This window comes from Zootoca vivipara, chromosome 6, assembly GCF_963506605.1.
Source record: "Zootoca vivipara chromosome 6, rZooViv1.1, whole genome shotgun sequence".
NCBI classification, from domain to species: Eukaryota; Metazoa; Chordata; class Lepidosauria; order Squamata; family Lacertidae; genus Zootoca; species Zootoca vivipara.
Genome location: NC_083281.1, coordinates 21,856,424 through 21,871,920, shown reverse-complemented (window position 1 = coordinate 21,871,920; position 15,497 = coordinate 21,856,424).

The window sequence follows — 15,497 nt, the reverse complement described above, 5'->3', positions numbered from 1 at the left end:
TGCCCATGCATTTTAGTACCGGTAAGATAAACACAAAAGGTTTACTTACATCTCAATGCAGGCAGCAACTACAATACAGGTAAGAAAAACTTCTCAGGTACAAAATACCAAAGTTGGCTGCAAAATAGAGTGCAAGTGTCTGGAGCCCCCAGGTACATGTCTGATCAGTGTGGAAGCATCACAAGCATGGTGGGAAAAGAGTCTCCTCAGAGGCAGGGGGAAGTATAACAGGTTATTTCCTTTGTTACAGAATTTCTGCCCAGAGGAGACAGGGGAAGTGACCACACAGAGGGTCCTTTCTAGGAAGTTTAAGAACTTGCTGTGCACTAGTCCTATGCTTGTCTAGCAAAATATGCATTTGTGATTTGGCTGCAAACCCCACAACAGGTATCAAGTTGTGGCTGAAACTCATTGGGGATGGCAGGGCAGAAGGCCGAGAGTGTAACAGTAGGAGGAGCCAGAGCATATGATAGGCAGAGAGAACTAATTCTGGTTTCATCCCCATCCTCCTACTTGCTGAGTTCTACAGGGGGCAACTGTGAGGCGGCAGACAAAGAGCAGACAGTGCCACCCTCTGGACTGGTTGTAAGGCAATTGATGGACTGACAGAAGGCAGGCTAGTCAGGGCACTGAGCAGCAGCTCAGTGGTAGATTATTAGCTCTGCATGCAGAAGTTCATTCTCCAGCATCTCCAGGTAGGATTAGGAGAGACTCCCATCTGAATCTCTGGAGAGCCACTGCCAGTCAGTGCAGATACTCTGTGCTGGATGGATCAGTGGTCTGACTCCATATAAAGCCTGATCTGTGGCAGGTCAGTGAGTGAACTGAACTGACTTCATTGAGAAACAAGGCATTTCAGTTAACGATGAATGCTTGAGATATTATATCTGCCAAGCCACATTCACACATGCTGGCCTGCCTTCGCTTGAGTTCACACTCCTCAAGAGGGGAGCACGTTGGTATGAAGCTGCTCCTTGTTCTCTCTGGCAGCTTTTGTAGGTTACTACTGCTTCCCCCTTCCTTCAAACCTCCCCATCACCCTAAACACTTGGGAGGGTCATAAGCAAGACATGCCCCCACATCACCCCTTCCATCTTGCCAACACAGAGGTGGTGATAATTTGGCCCTGTTACAGCAACAAGGTGGTTGTAAAGATTACTGAGATAATAGAACCGTTATTGGCACTCCACAGAGTGAAATATAAATGCTAAGTGTTGTTGCTATTATGGATATACACACATGTCTAAACCACCCTTAGTCTGGGCTTTGGGGCAGTCTGCGTGTACACTCACACTAGGAACGGTCCGCATCATAGGCCTAGGCATTCACAACTAGGCAAGAGACGCACTGATTCTTTAACAAAACAGTACCTGGAAGAGCCCAGGAATGGGCTTGCTTTCTTTTTGTTGTTTAACTCTTTGCTGGTATTTCAGATTTGTCTCTCTCTGTTTCGCTGGCATTTATCTCGCCCCCCCACCAATCCAACACGCGCGTGCCCGCGCACTGCAAAGCTCCTTTCCTCCTCGTCTCCCCGTGGCTGCCAGAGGCGCCCCTGACAAATTGGGTGTGCGATTGGGAGCCTAGAGTTCAATTAGCAAACACACTGAGCGAGCCATCGGCGTAAGTGACCTTACAAGTTTAATTAACGTCCCATCATTATGAGAGATTGAGATCAAACCGCCGTCACTTTGATAAATTAACAAATTATCATCCTCGAGTCCCCGCGCTCGCCCCCAATCCGGAGAGCGTGCTAGGATCCACGGCCGGACTAGTGGCAGTGCTTGATCCGAGAGCTCGCTCCGTTCTCCGGCTCCCCAGCCCTGCCGCCTCCATTCCTAGACACACACATATAAGCTGCCATCCTGCCTACCTTGACGGGGTGGGAGGAAGAAATACTATACGTACTTAACGGCCCGACCTTCCAGTCGAGCTCATTGCTCTCTCCCTCCAGCGCCCCGATTCGGAAATGCCTTGACCCGTCCTAGAAGAAAGATCCATTGACTTTAAGGGGACAAGTCAGTGAATGGATTTGATGTGCTTCTTTGGAGGTGGGAGCCGGGAGGGGGGGGGGCGTGCGGGTAACGCCCAACCACACTTTTGGCATGTCTCCAGAGACTTCAGAGACAAGCAAAGTTCATAGCTGCCAAGTTATCCCTTTTTTTAAGGGATTTTCCATTATGCTGAATAGGCTTCCTCGCGAGAAAAGGGAAAACTTGGCAGCTATGAAGCAAAGTTGCTAGCAGGAAGACCTTAGCGACAATGCAGCGGGAAGGTCTTCTACGTAAAGCACCCCGGAAATAAAATGGAGTAAAGGAAGCGGAAGACCCTTATTCTCAGCCCTAGTCGGTCACTTGGCCCCGCCCGCTACCAAGGACGAGGACCGGGCGACGCATCTTTAAGTACGTATGTACACGTACCTGATTTTTTTTCCCAAACAGGTGTTTGAGACAGGTACGTGTACCACTCAGGTGCTTGTCTCAGAGAAAAAGCTGAAATGGGCGCACTGCTCTACTTGGGCGACACACCCGAATTGGTTTCTGCGTCGTGCGCGAAATCTCCCTGAAAATCGGGTTGATATAAATGATACCGTTTTTTTGTTTTTACTTGTTAGTTTTATTTTTTTTAAATAATTATATACCGCTATGTCACAAAAAAGATCAAAGCGGTTTACAGCAATAAAAAGCATAAAACGTAAAGAGACACATTAGTTTTACTCTGTCATGAGTTGACCAGGACGGAGGGGAGATAGCGGGAGTTGGGGAAAAAGTGCTTGCTGTGCCCAGCCTTGCTGATCGTGGGACGGAGATCCAGGAAATAACTTTTCTTGTTCTCAAAGTCCCGGGAACCTTACGAATATCGGTGTGACTTTAATAAGGGCGGACACACACGTGCCTGCTCACATGGGCGTAGCTAGGAGGGTGCGGGGAGGGGGGTAGCTGCCCTCCCCTAAACCAAGTAAATAAATAAAAATACTTAACTAACTGACCAATTGCGTCACAGATAACTCGGTTCTCCCACCCCCACAATAACATAAAGCCTCACCCCCTAAAATAAATCTTGGCTATGCCCATGCCTGCTGAACACGTGATGGTTTAGTGCTTCCGTACTCCGCACTGGATGACAAGCCCGCTGAGCTTGTCGATGGACACCTTGCGAGGCGCCTGGTCTGAAGTGGCATTATTCCAATGGCACGAGAGCCACAATGGCTCCATCCATTTCCCCGGTCACTCACTTGATGCTGCCAGAGTTTTTATGAACTGCTCGGTCTCCCACGGTGGAGAAGGAATGAGATTCTTTCATTCCTTCTCCCTTTCTCCCTCTTGCCTCCAGATTTCACATCCTATTTGTTTTGCAACCCGGTGCTTCAGTCCCCCCCCCCTCTCTCTCTCTCTCTCTCTCCTCCTTTCGCAGCTTAAGGCCAATCCACCTGCTTCTTTCCCAAAGCTCTCTCCCTAACATCCGCCTGCCTCCTCTTCCCCTTTCCCTCTGGGATCACGAACAGCACAAACAGCCCCGCAGCCGCCTAGATGCTAAGGAAAAGGGGGAGAATTTAAAACGACGCGCAATTGAATCATTAAAAAAAAACCCACACTGGGGGTTCTAAAAATAATGGGGGATCTTTTCTTTTCGAGGGAACAAACTTGTTTTTATTTGGGCGGGGGGTCGATCTCAGAAGCATTTGAGAGAGGGGGGAGGGAGAAAGAGCCCCCACCCCTATGCGGAAATAAATGAGGGGGAACGGTAAAGAAAGGTCACCTAAGGATAGGAGGCGCCGTCAAGGGGATCGTTGCTTTGGGTTTTTATCTCGCCTGTAGCGCACTGTCTTTTGCTTGGAGCTGGGTGGGGAGAGTCGCTTTGATGTGACTGAAGATTTCTCCAGTCTCCCCTCTCCACTTCCCGGCCCCCTTTTGCGTCCTTGCCATAATCTGGCGCGTATTAGAGCGGCCTAATTGCAAATCGATGCCGTTCGCAGCCCGCTGGGTGTTTGCAAAGTGGTTGTGGATGTTAATACCAATACAACCCCCCCCCCAAGTTCGCCAAACCAGTGGCCTTGAGGATCTCCCGCACCGCCCAGATCCATCAGCGCGGAGCCGCCTGACCAAGATAGGCCCCTGCGCACCGTGGGTCCCCCCACCACCCCGTCTGCATTTCCTGCTGTCTTTCCAGTCCAATTCTTGGAGACATCTCCCGGGAGAGAAGCGGTTTCTCCTGATCTGCGTTTCTCTCCGTCAAGGGTTTCTCGGTTTCCACAATTATTCGGTAAAGGCGTCCGAAAGGTATTGAATCAAAACGAGGTGCCTGGAGGATTGAGAAGCCCTTTCTCAGTTCGCGTTGGTCTACTTACGCGAAAAGAAGCACTTTCCCGTGCGCTCTGGCGTAAATCGCGCGCAGGAGACATCGCGTAGAAAGGGAAGCTTAGGTTGCCAAACTAAATACACTTCTTCGAGAGTATGTCCCACTGAACTTATGTCTGGATAACCCTTGTAGTTCTAAAACAGAGAGAGAGAGAGAGAGAGAGAGAGAGAGAGAGAGAGAGAGAGAGAGAGAGAGAGAGAGAGAGAGAGAGAGAGAGAGAGAGAGAGAGAGAGAGAGAGAGAGAGAGAGAGAGAGAGAGAGAGAGAGAGAGAGAGAGAGAGAGAGAGAGAGAGAGAGAGAGAGAGAGAGAGAGAGAGAGAGCAAAGCATGGGAAGTAATAAACGCTGCGAGGAAGGTGACTGAGATTTCCCTTCCCAGGCATAGAGTATTTCCAGGCTGACCTTGGCCTCAGTGCGCCAATAAACCCCAAGAAAGGGTTGGTTCAGACGTGCATGTCCGTTACCTGGTGACTACAGTACCAAGGGATTACCTCCATGTCTGAATGGGTCAAGACAAATCTAATGCCACTTCCGCAATTACTGGGTTACTGGGAGATGGCGTGAACCGATTTCTGTTAAGTGCTTGAAAACTTGGATTTCCTGCTGCCACCTTCACACGCGCATCTTATCATTTAATGCTTGAACCAGGCGGTCTGCGCAGTGGCAAATCAAACGCCGTAGACTGAGAGTCTGCGCCACCTGGCGCCACCTGAAACTCGTCGTTTTTCCCTTAGTGAAAGCAGTTCACACGTTCAGCAGCCTCTTTTCAGCTGAAAGCGAGTTGTCAATGGAAGTGTGTGCGTGTGTGAATCATTGCCCTTCAAGTCACTGTGTTACATAACTTATTCCCGGCTTCCACAAACCCCCCTCCCGCGTTTGTGGGGGTGCCCAATACATCACCACCACGCCAACTCCTCCTCTCTTCGGTGGCATAAAAAAAAACTTTCCCCCTTTCCACATTTTGCTAAACTGCGCCCAGCTTTCAATTTCACGCGCCCTGTTTAAGGCAGCGTCTCGCTCATCCGGCCCGACGCTACTTGGTAGGCAGAGCGCCTTGGCGCTGCAGCAAGAGCCCGGCGTCCCGCTCGCTGAGCAGCCTCCCCCCCCCCCCCGAGGATTCGTCGCTCCGCAGCCGGCCGCGTCCCCCCCACCCCGCACCCTCCGCTGACAAAAGGGCATCTCGGTTGGTTTTTACATTTTCTTGTCATGGTGGAGAGTAACCCTGTCAGGCTATTCCAGTCCCCGAGTGGGAGGTGTGCTCAAAAGCTGAATATTCAGGGAGAGATTGGCGACCCGGGCCAAGAGGAGAGAGGATGGGATGAGGACCTTCCCGTCAGCCTCTAATTGGGGGGGGGGGTGTAGGGAGAAAATGAAGGAAGGAAAGAGAGATTTGACGGATAGATAGATAATGCATACATGGAAAGGGGAGATAAAAGATATGCATAGATACAGAGAAATAAAGGAAGAGAAAGATGAATGGATAAACAGATACATTCGTCAGAAAGGGATGGAAAGACTGAAGATAATGTCGATGGATTGTGGGTACTGATGGACAGGATGCAAGCCTTTGTATTTTGTGTGAGGTCGCTTGATTTTACATATATATATATAGGCTGAAAATCTCTGCAATGACCCGGAATCTTGAATCCCAGATGTGTGTGCTGGTTAGCTGTAGTTACTCAGTGGTGCTGTGGAGCACGCTCTGTACATACCCAGAGGCACTCTCTTATTTATTATTGCCTCCAATTATGATAAGGCTGAACCTTCCGAACAAGTTGTGGTGGTGAACTCTTGCTCAAATTAATCTCAGGGTGGTTTGACATGTGGATATGGATGGTTGTAGGGAAAGGCTTTGTGTGGACTGGTATGCACCAGAAAGAAGAAAAAGAAGGAAAAAAAGATTAGGAAGTGATATAGGAGACACAGTTCAGTTGGGAATGGATCCATGAATATATAAGTAGGTGTGGGTGTGTGGGTGGGTGTATGTATGTATATGTATATATACAGTGTATATATATATATATATATATATATATATATATATATATATATATATATAATCTCCACACACTGTGTCTTTATTTATCATCTTATGAATACCTGCAAGGTGGGGGGGCTTGGGCAGGAATAGATAGATAGATAGATAGCTATATTATATAGAGAAAGAGGGGGTGGAGAGGGAACCCCCATCCTTCAGGAGATCTGTACTGTTGCAGTTTTTTGTTTGTTTCTGCATTACTGTTTTTAGTGTAAGTCAAAGCCACTCTAATATTCTAAGGAAGGGAAGGATGGGATGTTCAAAGCACCTCACCTACATTGCCTAATAGCATATAAGGCTGCACACATTATTATTATTATTATTATTATTATTATTATTATTATTATTATTATTATTATTATTAAATTTTGTACACCGTCCTTCATCCAAAGACTGCAGGACGGTTCATAGCATAAAAAATACAAAATGAGAACACAAAATACAGGTTTTTAAAAACAAAAACCAATAACCGCCTCCCCTCCCACAAACACATTTAAAAGGCCATATAATGTTTAATGAGCCAAAGGCCTGCTTATAGAGATACGTTTTCGCATGGTGCCTAAAGATATGTAATGAAGGCACCTGGTAAGCCTCCCTAGGAGAGGATTCTACAAACAGAGAGCCACGACAGAAAAGGCCCACCCTCGTGCTGCCACCCTCCGCACCTCTGGTGGAGTGGGCACACGATGAAGGGCCTCAGATGGTGATCTCGGGGTCCAGGCTGGTTCATATGGGGAGAGGCAATCACCGTCTTGAAGGCTTCTATGGGACAGAGACTTCGACATAGCTGCTACCCCCTCAAGGCCGCCGCCCAATGAGTTCATGCCTGCCTGCCACGGAAGTCCTTGGAAGAGCCTGTTTGCTGCTTCCGGCGCCTGCAGAAAGGCGAGCGGAGAGGGGGCTGGCCAGAGAACGGCATTTAAGGGGTGCAAGGAAGCGCCGCGCGGCCGCAAATAATCTCCTGTTTCCTTGGTGGCAGTGCTGCTCTCTTGCGCCCTCCAGGGGCGAAGGCCACTTCAGCGTCGCGCAGCTCTAACCAAACGCAGATTCTGGAGGAGTTTGCTGAGTGAGCTGGCGGGGGGGGGGGGTGTTCCTGCCACTACCACCACCACCCACGCAGTTGGCACCTCTGTCACTCTTTCCTCTGAATCCAAAATGGGTCCAAAGTTTCTCGAAGCTTTGCTAGGGACGAGGGAAGCGAGCTTTTCTTAGCTTTGGGCACAGCAGTGGCGGGGAGTGGGGGAGTTGATTTCTTCTCCCGGATCCAGAGTGTATATATTTATTTATGATACTCTAGTGCTCCGGGAGATGTTCATTAAGGGGGAGATTTCAAAGGGAAACCAAGCAGCCGGGAGGGGTTTCTCGGTGTGTTATGCGTCTCCAAAGCAGCGATGGGGGGGGTAAGGGGGCGGGGGGTGGAAGAAGTGGGTGTTGGGATTTATCAGCATTTTAACTTCTGACGGTTCCCCTTGGTTCTTTTTTTTTCTTCCTTAAACAAACCAACAATAAATAAAAAATCAGCCACTCAGGGACAATTTTCAGTCTTCTCCACTTTCATGCGCTTTCATTTTTGCTCTTGTTTATCACACACACACACACACACACACACACACAGAGAGAGAGAGAGAGAGAGAGAGAGAGAGAGAGAGAGAGAGAGAGAGAGAGAGAGAGAGAGTTTTTTCTTACCCCAGTCTCTATTTTCTCAGTCATTTTTAACCTCCTTTCCCCATTACTTGATTCTTTCCTTCTTCCTTTTCTCCTTAATACTTTCCTTTCTTTCCCTATGAGAAATTACTTTTCATCAGCATTCTCCCCCAATGCTTATCCATTCCTTTCTATTCACCTCTTCCTCTAATCTTTGGAAAGGGAAGCGGGGTCCTTTTCCTTTACTCCTGTTTAACAGTTCATACACGATCCCGCCCCTCGCCCCCAAAATGTGGTCTATCGCATTATTCTAGAAAAATTCACCATTTAATCTATAGGAAGGAAGGGACTTGTTTTAAAGTTGGTTAAAGTGTGGTTGACTAGATAAGCTGCGGTATCTGGATGGGACTGACTGAGAATTTGTGTGTGCGCGCGATACTACGTTACGATTCTTTTTTTAAAAAAAAACCTTTTAGGAATTACAGTAAAGGGGGAAATGTATGGGAAAAGTTAAGGGACCACAGCAGTGCAAATCTTTGGAATTCAGAAGAGTGAATACGGGGGGGGGGGGGTGTCATGACCTTTCTATAAAATCTTCACTGCAATCCCTTTTTGAAGGGAATATAAAATGTTGCAATATAGAGCCATACTGGTTTGGCCATCACCGCCACCGCCACCCCCACCCCCAAAAACATGCATTTGTTTCTCTTCACTGGCGACACGCGATTTTGGATTTTTTTTTTTTACTTTTTACTTTTTCAGATTGTGCCCAATGTCTTCCACTCTCGTGAACAAATAATCCCCGGATCGCCATAACTGTCTGGATAGGAATACTTTCAGAGCCATTGGGGGGAAAGAGAAAGAGATGGGGGGGACATATCTCTCACCCCAAGTGACAGAGAGTGACATTGTTTTTGTCCTCTCTCCCGCCTCTCTCTCTTGCTCCCTTGCTCTTTATTTTAGAAAGATCAGAGAAAATATGAATTCTTTTTAAAGGGAAAAAAGAAAAATCAATTTTAATTTCAGTTTAGAAGATTGTGTTAACAGGGGAGTTTGGATGGTCCGTATCACTTTAGTCTTCTCTCTTCTCTCTCTCTTCTCTCTCTCTTCTCTCTCTCTTCTCTCTCTCTCTCTCTCTCTCTCTCTCTCTCTCTCTCTCTCTCTCTCTCTCTCTCCTATTCAGCTTGGACGCTTTTCTATGCATTTTTCTGACTGCCCAGAAAAAGCAGTTGCAGCACCCGCATCCCCACGCATCCTTCCTTTCTCGAGCCAATTCATGAAGCCAAGCGGTTTTTTTTTCTTCTTTTCCCATTTCTGAAACATATGCTTCATTATCCTTGGATATTTGCGGAGCGCGGGGCGGGTGGAGGACGGCGGTGGCGGAGGTGGTTGAAGAGAGAAACACAGTAATTTGTCAAGACGAGCATCTCAAGCCGGACGACGAACGCTGTGGTCTTTAAACACACATTTCAGCAAAGTAGCCTCTTTGTCCAACTCACTACCCCGCCTCAAAAGAATAAAAGGCAGGAATGTCTTTGCTGAGGCTCCCCCCCCCCCGTAGTCGGTTTGAGCAGAGAGGAAGATGGGAGCTGTTTAAAGTGGAAGGGCTGTTACTCTTGGAAGACCTCGCGCGCATTAAGGCTGCAGACGTTAATGTCCTTTGACACACTTGAGCCTAAGCTTCTCCCGAGCCAAATGAGACTTTATTCCGACGAAGCACGCCTGGGATCGCGCTGCCAGGGCCAGTGGTCGTCCCTCTCACCTCCCCTCTTCTTTTGTAATGCGTGTTGAATATAATATGTTGCATATAATACGTCTGCCTGGTCAGACGCCTGTCTCTGTCACATTTGGGTTTTATCCCCATTTCATCTTTCTCCTCTTGTGTCCGTCGTTGTCGATATTTAGGGTGCGATTCTCCAGGCCACGTTCCCATCTCGCTGCTTTCAATGGTGGAGTGAAGGCTGCCTGCCTAGTCACGCTTACCCTAATAAGCCCCCTTGTACTTTACCGAGCCTTCGCCAACCTGGCGCCCTCGAGAAGTTGCTGGACTACAACTACAACTTCCATCAGTGCTGGCTTCTATCAGGGCACTGGGTTGGCAAACGCTGTGCTTTTGTATGCACGCCTAGCCAGAGGCTCAGATTTCTTCTCTCTCTCTCTCTCTCTCTGGGAATTAAGAGTGGTTCACTTTTGGCCTGACTTTGTTAAGACTTTATGCTGTAAGAGCCTTGAGGGCTGAATGATGGGACTCTGCAGAGCGCCCTGTACCTTAAATGGTGACGCTAATGAAAACAGCTGGCTCAAGCAAGTGAGCCAAATCACACACTGGCATGTGGCCAGTCTTAAAAGAGCCACCCTGTGCTTGCGTACTTAGAAACAAGCACTGGCAATGGGCCCCTGGGTAAATGTGCCCATCACCGCAGTCTAAATCTTTCTGCATCTGTCGTCCTGCATCCGCCTCCTGATAACCCACAAACTATTGGCTAGAGTAGATTCCACTTTCCGTCTGCACATCCACTTCCCTTTACGACTGTACTGTTTCTCTCTTTCAGGAAATGCTCTGCAATTCCTCTCCCTCGAGCCTCCCTAATGCAATCATTGATATATGTATATGTAAAGCGCTTTGAACGCTTAGTGAGAAAGCGATAAACTAACAAAAGCCTTGAAGCATCTTGACGACTTTTAGCCTGTACAATCATGGCTTAAGCTTTCCTGGAGGTACAGCCCTACTGCACCAGATATAATCGGGGTTCTCATCGTTGGCATTGGTATCATTACGGCTACTATCCTTTCCACGACTCCTATTCATACACATTCTTTATTATTATTATTATTATTATTATTATTATTATTATTATTATTATTATTATTATTAATTTTTCCCCTGGATGACTGCCGTACGCACGCTTACTCAGAAAAAGAGCCCACTGAGCTTAAGGAGCTTTACGCTCAAGTAAGTAACGTGGAAAACTTATTCAATTGACACACGCACCCGAACACACACACCCCTCTAACACACGCATACGCTATATGAGGAATTGTTACAGAAGCAGTACCAATAATTCCAGAGGCGGCAGGATCCAACTAGTCTATGTGTTTTTAAATGTTTTACTGTAATGTTATCCTTGCGTTGATACTGTTCGCCACCTTGAGTTTCTATTGGGAAAGAGAAGCGGAATATAAGTGGAAACGAATCACGAAACGAGTGAAAGAACTGGTGCATATACACAATATAGATATAGTGCCATTTCCTAGGGGCCGGGGTCCCTTCGACGCCTCCCCCCTATAGAATATTCGAGGGGACTGCTCTCTCCCAAAGTTGATGGGCATTGCCATTCAAATGGTGTGAGTCTGCACGTCTTGTGATTGATGATGTGAAAAGGGGCTTACCTGCCCCCCCATGTTTTATCCAAGTTCTCACCCCCTATATATTCTCCCTATATGGTTGCATTTCGTCCATATAGTGCATAAACAAAGCATTAGAGCAGTTTTATCAAACAGCATACAGCCCGATTTAAGCACCTTGAAAACCTTGTTGAATTTGATAGGTGAGGCCATAATCAAGTGTCGAGCTCTCACGTGGAAACAACGGGGCATCAAAGACACGTCATTGCAATAAGATGGTACCCACCGCAATCTGTCTCAGAAGGTATCATTAATATATTTTTTGCAGTATATTATATGTACTGGTTATGTGCATTGGTCAGCATTAAGTACCTTCTATTTACCCTCTGTAAAAACAAAACAAAAAAACCAGAACTGTGCGCACAACAGAAACGTTAAGTTGCTATATAATTAGCATGAATTATTTATATGGCGCCATCCCCCTACCTCCCGGTTTGCAAGCAGAAGGCGGGTCTCTCTGCCCCGGATAACTTGGAATATACCGTATCTATGTTGGGAAGTTTGCAAACTCGCAAGAGATGGGCGAGGCTTTAGCTTTATGCACCTGAGGAGCTGAAGTTCCTCCTCTCCTCTTGCTCCTCTAATTAAAAAGTCATGTACTGTATTATCAAAATTGTGATTCCTCCCTCGAGGCATTTGTTCCGGGGTCGGTGGGTGGGAGTTTCCAAAAGGGATATGTACGCAACAGTGAGGTTGGATTCAGAATTGCGCAACAAGGATCTAAGGAATAATATTTGGGTGTGTGTGTGTGTGTGTGTAAGGTTGTTCGGACAGCCAGTGCCAGCCTCCCTCATATTCTGAGATAGCTGGGGGTGGGGGAGGGGGAGGGCGAAGGAATCCCGCCAATAACTCTGATATTCGGAGTATTGGTGGTGGGGAGAACGCCAAACAAACAACGTGTTGTTCTGAGAACTTCTAAGTACATTGAAAATAATCAAACGAGGCAGCACAAGGCGTGGGGACCGGAGCAGCCCTATTAGACTGTTAAAAAAATAATTATTAATTACTTTACTTAATAAATTGCAAGCTCGCTTTCCCGGAGGGCTGCTGGATGTGACCGTAGAGACGTGGGCAGTATAATAAGCGGTGTAGTCCTCCTATGTTGATCATTGCCCACCCCGCTCCCCCTCTTTGCGTGCAACTCACAACCCCCTGCTCTTTCTTGTTCCTACCTCGCCTCCCAGAAAACCAGAGATCTTGCCCTTGCTCATGCCCCAACCTCAAGGGGGCGCCCTTTGCCGTTTTCCGTTCTGCTTCCTGTGTGTGTATCCAGCGCCCTCCCACCCACTCCAAAATCCCTCCATTTAGGGAGTCAGACATTTCCCTTTCTTCCCCCTGAAACTCGGGTGATCCTCGGTTGTTAAACTTGCAACCTGCATGTTTAAATATTTGTCGGATATTTAAAGCTCGCCGGCTCCCTCGTCTTTCCCGGCCCCCGGCCCGCCTCTCCTCTCCCTCCCCTCGCCTCCCTTCTCTGTCTTGTTAGAAGCAGGTATTCGAGTTTTGATCTGAGATTTCAGATCAAAGAGGCTTCGCTGGCTATTAGTTTCATGCCTCCGCATTGATCCCCCATTGATCGAGCGGAGTTTGCCCTAACATGTGTATAGGGGCTGCTTAGAACAGGCCTGGTGGATTGGGTTGGGGGGAAGGGGGTGTGAGGGGGGTGTCTTCCAGCTCTGGCTTCTTTCGCCGGAGGTTATGGAACAATGAGGGGAGAAGGAAAAAACCTTTTCATCCTCCAAACGCCGCCGCTAGATACCCAAATCGATAATTAATGACAATGAATAATTTACAGTATCGATTCCCCAAAAAAAGAAAGGAGGGGGCAGGTCGGCAAACATATCCTTTAAGATTAAAAAGAGAGAAGCGGTACAAACACCGAATTCCCCCCTCCCAGACCGCATATAACAAGGGGGGGGAACCCAGATTATTTTGTGCGTGTGTGTGTGTGTGTGTGTGTGTGTGTGTGTTTTGCATCGGAAAGTTAGATGCTATTAGCATTTCAAACCTTGCGCGAATGAATACGTGCCCCCTCCCCGCCTGGTTTGTGTTTGTATATGTGCGGCGTGTACGTGATAGAAACAGGCTTGTGTTGCAGCTTGTGCACAAGACTTCTGTGCTTTATTCTGGTAACAACCCATAGGGAGTGCGTGCGTGTATGGATCCAGGCTGCAACCTTTAATCGGTGAATTAATCAACTGACGCTTTAGTTGATTAATCGACGAAGACCAATTTGTATCCGCGGGGTTGCCAGTTCAGAGCACACCTGTTTGTTTTTTGAGTCTGCATGTTCTGAAATAATCAAGGTTAGATTTTGGCTTTTTCTTCCACGGTTACTGGAGATTTCGCTTTATTAAGGGGCCAGTTTCCCCTTCCTTTTCTTCAGCGTCAAGGCACCCATACTGACGTTTTGCTAACCCGGGAATTTATCATCAATTGATTCGGTTCAAAAAGGCAGGGGCGTATTAACTTAAATTATTTACTCTGTTGACAAAACACCCATTCACAAAATGCAGCGCCATCCTATCCATGCGCACTGATAAGTAAGCTCCATGGACTTTCTCTCAGGTAAGCACAGCCCTGGTAAACAGGCGCGGGTGCTTCTTCACCTGCCCACCTGTCTTCTAGTATGCTCCACAACGTGTGTTATAGGTGGGCTTTTCAGGCAGGTATAGCAGCCTTAGGCATGAGGCGTGTGTGCACGCCTGAATATGTGTATATCGCTTATGTGAGTCTTACAAGTGAAGAAACCAATGCACGCGTGACTCTTCAGCGCGTTTGCGGGGTTTCGTCCGAGGCTGTAATCCTGTACACACTTCCCTGGGCTTAAATCCCACTGCACTCAACAGGGCTTGCTAGAAAATAAGTCCTGTTGAACCCAGTATGGCTTGCTTCCAAGTACTGTAAGCAGTTTTTAGGTAGGGCTGGAAATTCTGCTGAACCAAACACGGACGGAATACTCTAGCTATCCTCTCCCCTGAATCATCACAGCGATGTGCAGAGGAGGCACATTTACAGCAAACATTTAATCCTAACCAAAAATAACACCAGACCCCACCCAAAATAAAAATAGAAAAGCTGGGTGCCCTCTGACCTAAAACGTTAACTTTTAAAAATTATGTTTGGATCTCTCGAAAAGATCGCGTGGGGAAAATTTGTGGGAAAAGAGCGAATAAATAAATAAATAAGAAAGTGGGGGGGTCTCTTAGGGGTGGTGGCGGCGGCGTGGGGGGTTGGCGTCCTGGGTGCCTCGTGTCTTTCCTGCATCCTCCTTTTCAGTTTTGGACGGCTGGGTGCTGCTTTATGCCCTCTTCGCTTTAGAAATATGCAGAGATGAGACCGAGCGAGAAAGCGAAGGGGAGGGGGCAGAAATGGAGGGTGTGTGGAGGGAGGGAGGGAGGGAGGGAGGGAAGGAGTGGAGAAGCAAAGAAGGGAAAATTCCCTCGGCTACTTGTTATAACATTTCTCCAGGAGGTTGGAGGGAAGTTGAAAGCCTCGGTAACCGAAATCAAAACTAACAAGGAAATGATCTGCGCCTCTCATCTGGGCCCCGGCTCCTGGGGGCCTGCGGGGGGATCTGCTAGCTTCCTCTTTGATTTGTAAAAAATGCATTACCTCCCAAATCAAACGGAAAATTACTGCAACCAAGGACAAGAGGCTGAGAGCTGGCGGGGGGGGCGCGCAGAGAGGAAGACGGGGGCTTCGGTGACATCCTTGGAGCTCGGGAAGGGGGGCAGGTGAGGGGATACTGCATGAAATAAGGTGGCAAGGGGGTGACACTGGGTGGAAGTTTTGTCTATCCGTATTGCGTTCTGTGTTGGGTTGTGGAGGGGCTTGGAAGAGAAAAGCGCCATTTCGCTATTAGGCGGAGCTGTCCCCGGTGCTGAATCCGGGGACAAAGCTGCGATGTCCGTATTCTCTATCGGCGTTTTTGAACACCCCGATCTCTTCGGTTTCAGTTGCTAATGTGTCTTGCTAAACTGGTCTTAAACCGACTCCGTTCCAGATATGATGTCTAAATACATCTCTCTGTCTCCCCATCACTCCACCTGCCT